Raw genomic sequence first — 8,729 nt, forward strand, 5'->3', positions numbered from 1 at the left:
CTTGATGTCAACAGATAGACACGCGAGGTTGCCATTTGAGACCCCGCGGTAGACGTCACACGTGGCTCTTGTTTGAGATCTCATGAATATAGACATGAGAGTATGTGCCTCGCTCTTGTGAAGATTTGAGCTTCCCGGTAGACATAGGGCCTACTTGGTACATTGTCATTATTTAGGGGGGTTCTTCGATGCTTGGTCATTTAACCTGCAAGAGGATTTTTCTTTTCTATGAAAAAAGACTAACTGGCCCAATTCTCGGTAGGTACTCCCTTTTATAGTGATATGAACGCTCATATATTACTTTACATATGAATTACTTATTAGGGGAGGGCCAACCACCGAATGAGCAACGATCTCTCGATCCCACTTGATTCCTTTCCTGGGGGATGTTTCCTATTTAAGTTCCTCGTCTCCTAGAAAGAGCCGCTAAATGATCGAACCAGACAAGTGCACGTAGCTCGATTGCATAGATATAGTGTTCGGACGATCTATCTTGGCATGGCCAGTACCATGGTCAAAGTGGGCTTGTGACGAAATTAGGTCTCTCCACACCAATTTTTCGACATGGACTGGGAGCATGGGGCATGAAAGTTACAAACCTTGACATGCATCATATTGCATAGCATATATAATATCTTACATAGTTCCAAGTGAACCATAATTGAGATGCACTGGATTGTAGCAACTTTAGTTGCACACTTAAACCTTAACATGCCATATATGTATAGGATTTGAGTACAATTACATGTACGGCGAGGCACGAGCAACCATAAACACAGTGAGAAGTTGCATCGACCAACCTTTACACTCCACATCACGACACACGGTATTAATATAGTCCCCTTTCCACTATTGCATCACCAGCTATTCACAAGAATGTAAGAAGTTCACTTGTATAAGTTGCAATCATTTGTGAAAGCACGTGTAACTCCCGACACCTCTTTAATATGATTTATTCCCCGGGATTGGCGCGCCGGGGGGTTGGGGGACCCCGACAACTATTATATATTTCCACTTGAAAGGTGATTGTCGGTTAACAAGGGTTTTATAACCCAAAGGGGAACGAGGGGTATGCAGTGAGAGAAGAACAACACTCAAGAGTACATGACGAGGCAGTAGATGGCAACAAAGAGTGGGATTACATCAACCAATGTTGGAGGAGTGGAGAGACCCAACGGCTCCAAAGTCATGCATCTTGAGCGCACCTAGGCTTTCTCCAAAGGTGTCAGAGCATCGGAGTAAAGACTACAAGGTCATGGGTCATCAGTTCGCCGTCGGATGAGCTAAACCCCCAAAATGATCCAACGCCATCAGGCATGACAAAGCATCCAATCCGATTTCAAACATGCACAGAACAAGGGCACTGCAAAACAGGTGGTCATCGGTCTCAATTGCTCTGCATCCCTCATAGAGCTTAGGGGCTGTTTGGTTCGCTACCTGATGGCTTTTAGCCTGACCTGAAACTTGCCTGTGAATCACTAGGTCTTGTTTGGTTCGCTACCTGAAGAAGTAGATACGTCCCTGGCCTGAATGGTCAGGCATCTCAAATAGCCTGTCAGGCCTCCATTTTCCAGCGCCTGGGCTCAGGCTAACAGGTGCCTGACTTGTAATACAGTATCGGGGCTTGTGCTAGCCAATAGCAGCCTTTCTTTAGTGCTTTAGATATTTTTTATTGTTTGATACTAGTACACCAGGTCAGGCAGCAACCAAACACATATCTTCTCGTCTTGCCTGACAGGCAGAAAAATCCAGCTTGCCAAGCCCTGTTCAAGAATTCATCCGATTAACCAGTTAACTTGCCGATTAATCCCTACTCATAGGGTCACCGAGTAGCCGATAAACCAAAAAATCGTCCGATTAATTGATTAAATGGCCGATTAACTTGCCGATTTGCCGATTAATACCCTACTCGCTAGCCAACCGAGCAACTACCAGTTAACGATTTCCTCAACAATGTTGCCAAGTTCCTATCAGGCGCCACTTTTTCTCAGGCATATCGGTCAGGACGCAAACCAAACAGCCCCTTAGTGCATGGGTGGGTAGGTGTGAGGCCATTATTGAAGAAACAACACAATCCACGTGTCACACCCTAGCTAGTCATGCATTAGAGTGTTGCATCATGTTTACTTTTTCATCAGAAACTTGAAATGGGGATGACAGAACCCCCAGTCCCCTCTGAAACCAACTAGGGTTTACTAAAAACTTTTTCAATGAACCTGAAATGCCCTTCTAAAATGCCCATCATTTTTGTCTTGGTTCAGAACCTCTGCCAAAAGTGGTGCACATTTTCCTAGGCCATCTTAGGGTTTTTGAATTAAATCATAAATATTTGAATTTGGGCATTTAAAATTATATAAAATATTTAAATGCTCAAATACCTCCAAACTAAAATGTTTCATGTTGGAAATAATCCAATTATGGACCAGGAGTAATTTGGTGATTTTTGAAGTTGCCTAGGTATTTTATTTAATTCAACAAAGTTGCAGAAGTATTAAAAAAAACAGAAAACAGAAGAAAATGAAAAAGCTTACCTGTCGCCCAGCACCGGCCCACCTGCCGGCCCAGCCCAGCACCGCGCCAGCGAGCTGCTTGCCGGCCAGGCAGGCAGGCAGGTGCTCGACGGCGAGCACCGCATGGGTGCCACGCACCTGCTCGCCGCCTCGCCGCCTCCCTCGCCCGGCTAACGCCGTGGATCAGCCTCCCTCTCTCCCCCGAACCCCCCAGACACCCCCTCTCCTCTCCAGCTCCTCCCCCTCGCACGCCCCAGCCATGGCCGACGCCATCGCCGCCACCCCCTCGCCGTAGCCACGCCCTCCGTCCACCCCACGCCGTGCCACCGTGTCCAGGAGCTCCGCCGCTGTCCACTTCATCGAGCAGCCGAGCCCCGAGCGCTCGCAACGCCCGAGTCCACCGCACCGACCTCGCCCGAGCTCACCGTCGCCGGAGATCCCCTTCAACGCCGTCGTCGCTCCGGTCCATCTCCGGCCGCACCAAGGACTCCGTCGCACTCACTGTGAGCTTAGCCATCTTCCCCTCCCTTCCGTTCTTGCTCCCGAGCCGTGTAGCAACCTCCCGGAGCTCAACCGCACCCACCGCCGTGGAGCTCGTCGCCGACGTGCTCCCGGTCATCCTCCGGCCACAAACTGGTGTCCATCATGCTCACCGTGTCACGTAGCATCTAGCTAGCCACTCCCCGAGCCTCACCGACCCCTCTAGCGTCAAGTTCGTCTTCGGCCGAACCCCGGTGGCCGCCCAAGTCGTCGCCGGCGCCAACTCCAGCCACCCCGACCCCAACGGACTCCGCCAAGAGCTGCGGTTTGTCCTCAGCTCCACTCCGGTGGTCTCCGCGGCCCATTTGGTGGCCGAAATGGCCAAAACCACTCCCGCCGCCGCGTCGGGCTCGCCGGCGGCTAAACGCCGGCGTCGCTGGTTTTGACTTTGACCACGGGTGGGCCCTGGTTGACTCCCCTGAGTCAATGACAGGTGGGGCCCAGCCCTGTTAATTAAACAGGATTAGTTTTAATTAAGTTTTAATTAAAATAATCACCCTGACATGCGGGACCCACTGTCAGGTTTGACTCAGACCTGTTCCGTTGACCTGCTGACGTCACACTGACGTCAGGCTGACGCAGTAATTGATTTTCTGGATTTAATTTAAATCAGGAAATTCCAGAATATAATTTAAACTTCAAAAATTCATAACTTTTATTCTGTAACTCCAAATTGGACAAATTATATATGAAAAATGATCAGAAAAATCCAATCTATCCATCTGTACTATTCTCATGCATGATCAAACAAGTTAAATTGATGTTTTAATCAGAACAAGGAAAAGCACCTTAAAGGGCCATGTTTGAGTTTGAAATTTGAATCTTTGATTCAAATTTGCTCAAACCCCTCGGGTTTTAGTTGCATTAGCCCAACACACTCATATTGCCATGTTTCATGCATGCATCATATTGTTGCACATTGTTTGGTGATGGTTGTGTATCGGTGTCCTTGCGACAGGTTCTGCCTCCGAGGAGTACCGTGATTACCCTAACGAAGAACCATATCAGTGCATCGAACCCTCAGGCAAGCAACCAACCATTTGATCATATCGATACAATCCCATGTTCTCGCTCCTGCTCTCTTTTACTGCATTAAGACAACGCGTTTCAAACTGCTGTGTGCTACGGTAGTTGAACCCATTTCCTCTGCATGACCTGTCATTGCCACAGTAACTAGATGAAACCCACTAGCATGTGTAGGAGTTGATTGAGCCATATGTATGTGTTGTTCCTACCTTGCTATGCCTGCTATGCTTAGAGTCGTGTCAGGTCTGGTTCATCTAGGTGATGCGCTAGAGTGAAATGTTTATGTCAGTAATGAGAGTGGTGTGGTGAACACGATTTGGTAAAGGTATCGATGAGAGGCCATGTAGGAGTACATGGTGGGTTGTTTCATTGAAGCCGACCTTAAGCACTGAGATCTGTATGTGTGATTTAAGAATCAGCTACTACCATGCATTGGGCCCGAAACCTATGGACCCTCTCGGCTTCTTATTCACCCTAGTTCTCCGTCTAGGAGTTGCAAGTAGTTTCTGGTGTTTGTAGCCTACTGGAGGCCGTGGACAGCGCTGACCGTAGGGGTGGGCTGTGATGCGGTAGGTACGTGGCACGGTGTACCGAATACCCGTTGGGTATCTCGGGAACCCTGTTCACATCGTTCGGGGCCGTATGGGAAACCTCGGCCGGACTCCCTACGGATGGAACCTGGATAGGCGATAAACCTGGACTGGAGGCTTAGGTGATTAGGTAGGTCGTGGCCGACACCCACGTTGGGCTTCCGCTTGAAGGATGCCGAGTACATGTCGTGTAAACGACGGTAAGTGGTGAGAGCGTGTATGAAGAAGTACACCCCTGCAGGGTTAACATGATCTATTCGAATAGCCGCGTCCGCGGTAAAGGACTACTTGGTTGCCTATACAGTTCATAGACAAGTAAACGGAAACTGCTAAAAGCCTCAAGATAAGTGTGAGTGCCGAGGATGGCTCTTCCGTAGGAAGACGGAGGTGGATCCTCGGTAGTGTATTGAAGTGGTGAGTAGTGGACTCGTGTGCGCAAAACCATTTCAAGTTGGAGTATCGTAGAATAGTCTAGCCAAGAGTCAAAGCTGGCGTGCTGCAATAACTCCACCAACCCTTCTTGATAATATGCATGTATGTAGGATCTGATGTAAGTCTTGCTGAGTACCTTTGTACTCATGTTGCTATAATTTACATTTTTACAGAAGACGCTGCAACCCCTTCTGATGGGTTCTATGTAGACGTTGACATCAACGAGTAGGCTAAAGACCCAGGTGGTGACCCTGAGCTTGTGAAGGACCACGTAGTATAGTTAGGCTTTCCAAGCCTCTTTTATTTTACTAGTTGTCTGTACTCAGACAAGTTACTTCCGCTGCTGGTTTGTATGACTGTATGACTTCTATGTTGGGTCGTGAGACCCGTACCTTTGTGTATGTTATGTATGGCTCCCTGAGCCTTAAATAAAGTACTTGTGTCGTAGAGTCATGTTGTGATGCTTCGTTGTATTTGCACATATCGAGCATATTGTGTGTATGATTGAAATGCTTGATATGTGTGGGATCTGACTATCTAGTTGTTTATCTTTAGTAGCCTCTCTTACCGGGAAATGTCTCCTAGTGTTACCGCTGAGCCATGGTAGCTTGCTACTGCTCTGGAACACTTAGGCTGGCCGGCATGTGTCCTTCTTCGTTCCTGTGTCTGTCCCTTTGGGGAAATGTCACGCTATGAGTACCGGAGTCCTGTTAGCCCGCTACAGCCCGGTTTACCGGAGTCCTGCTAGCCCAGTGCTACAGCCCGAACCCACTTGCTGATGACCGACACGTTCGAAGCTGGGTCATGGATGCCTGTCCCTGTAAGTCTGTGCCACTTTGGGTTTACGACTAGTCATGTCAGCCCGGGCTCTTTATCATATGGATGCTAGCGACACTATCATATACGTGAGCCAAAATGCGCAAACGGTCCCGGGCAAAGGTAAGACGACACCCGTGGGGATACCGTGCGTGAGGCCGCAAAGTGATATGAGGTGTTACCGGCTAGATCGATGTGACATCGAGTCGGGGTCCTGACAGCGTTGGCATCAGAGCCGGACTGCCTGTAGGTTCTCCAAGCCAAACTGGTCGATGTTGAGTCTAGAAATTCTTTAGTTATATGTAGGGGAATTGTTTGTGGGTTGGAACGTAAGGCTCTTTTTACTTCTTTACCTTATGACATTCTGATCTGAGTCAGTCCATTCTTCTACCGGGGGATAAGGAATTAGGATCTGTTCTCTCTATCAGGATCACGTGTTACTGATCAGTAGTACCTTATAAGTTTGATGGATACAAGCCTAGTTCAGTTCTACTACCATATTATGTTGCTAGAATGGATTCAGAACTTTGATATGATGATGTTGAGTGTGTATGAAATCCTTTGTCAAATGTCTCAAAATCCTTCTTGAGCATTTACAGCTGTTATGCTGCCGAAATTTCGCTAGAATTCTAATGCCCTTGCATTATGATTGTGCTTTCAGATGGCCACTCGCGACCTCAATCAAGTGGTTCGCCTGACTCGATGCCTAGATGTACCCGGCCATACTGCCAAGTTGGTCAGGGTAATGACTGAGGCTGGATACCGCTGGTATCCTGAGTACACGGTCGAAGAGCAATTCCGAGACTTTAATCAAAGCCAGTATCTCTGCACTGTCAGGATATTTCCATCTTATCCTGGATCCACCGAGCCTCTTCACTGCTCTTATGGACTCGGGGTTACCATTGAGATGGCTGTGCAGGACGCCGCCTACTCTATGATGACCATTATGCGAGTCAGATCTGGTCTATTTCGGGACTCTGATTTCCGGTATATGCCAGGATCACTTCCGGGAGCACAAGGGTATCTCCAGGCTATCTATGCTGACCCCACTCAGGAGGATTCACGGACTCGCACCACTGCTGAGATGCTCGATGATAAGGACCGTGAAAATCGGGCCTTGAGGTTAGAGCTCTTCAATACCCGTGCTGACCACTGGGCCACTTTGACTCGGTTCGCACCGGCGGTGCAAGCTGGATTCTCAGATATGCGCGATCTCTATCCTGTGAGGTCTGCTCTGCCAGACGTGATGGTTTGGCGTGATGTAGGAGGCATCACCCCACCTCGCGGTCCCCGCAGGCCACCGTCTGTTGGTCCAAGGCCTCATCCTAGCCCCTATGGTCCACAAGCTTCGCGAGATCGTCTGTTTCTGGATGATCATGTTGAGCTTCCAGGCTATGGAGGTGACTTCTACGAGGACTACTACGGATCAGTCTGAGTTAGTGGTAGTATCACTAGTTCGCACTAGCTGTGTCTTCTATCGTTCCGCGTGACTCGTGGGATATGACCCAGTTTGTACTCCTTCCGGAGGTGTAGAAAAATAATGTATAGGAGCTTGGGATGCCTCCGATGAGATGTAATCCTCTTTTCACCGTAATAGTACTTTGTTTGGTCTTGTACTAAACCCTGTATGGTGCGTATGACGATGGAATAAAGAAGCAGTTTCTGTATCTACCATGTCATACGGATGATCATCTTGCATTTCGAGTTATTCCTTACATTTTTACCCTATGTCGGAATTTTGTCATCCTGACTAAATCATTATCTTGTTTACCTAGGATGGTCAACACGCGCGCTAACCCTGCTTCTCAAGAGCAGGCCGAAGGCAGTGAAGCCAGGGATGCAAATCTGCCTCATCCTCCTTCACTAGCCGAGGTCATGATGGAAGTTGAGAGAAACAAGCGGGAGACCAACCGTTTGTTGGAGCGTATTGAACAGAACACAGCACACCATCAGAGGACTAACGTGGTGTCACTCAGTGATTTTATCAAATTACATCCACCCACGTTCCACCACTCCGTTGAGCCTCTCGACGCTGATGACTGGCTTCGCAGTATCTCTCACAAACTGCGTTCCGCGCTGGTAGCAGAGGCTGACAAGGTCACCTTTGTTGCATATCATCTTGAAGGCCCCGCCAGTTTATGGTGGGAGAATTATGGAGCTATGCGCCCGGCGGGCCATGTCACTACTTGGGCTGAGTTCAGTGAGGCTTTCCGTGAACATCACATTCCGGAGGGTCTCATGGACCGTAAACGTGAAGAATTTTGCAGTTTCACCCAAGGCCGACTTTCTGTGGATGCTTACAGCAGGGAGTTTGGTAATCTCGCACGATATGCAACTGAGGAAGTGTCTACTGATGCCAAGAAGCAAGCAAGGTTCCGTAAGGGCCTTAGTCCTGAGCTTCGCCGCGACCTCCGTCTGCATGAGTGCACATCTTTTCAGAAACTTGTCAACCAAGCCATCAGTGCTGAAACTGGTCAGACTGACTATGACGCAACACGCAAGCATGGCCGTGACATGGGTTCCTCATCCAGTGCTGGTCCTCAGAAGCGCCGCGTGTGGGTACCCAACACCGCCCTGCCACCCAGGTTTACACCGAGGCCATCCTTCCAGGCGCCTCGCCCCGTTCAACAGTCTGCTCCAGCCAAGCCCTATGGGGGTCCAACTAACAATGCTCCTCCACGTACCAGTTCCGTGACTTGTTTCAAGTGTGGGGAATCTGGCCACTATATGCGTGAGTGCCCCCAGACCAACCCCAACCAGTCTGCTAAAGCTGTTGGCCGTGGCAAGCCGACAGGAAAAATATTCCACACCAAGC

This window comes from Triticum dicoccoides, chromosome 3A (genome assembly GCF_002162155.2).
Source record: "Triticum dicoccoides isolate Atlit2015 ecotype Zavitan chromosome 3A, WEW_v2.0, whole genome shotgun sequence".
Taxonomy (NCBI): Eukaryota; Viridiplantae; Streptophyta; class Magnoliopsida; order Poales; family Poaceae; genus Triticum; species Triticum dicoccoides.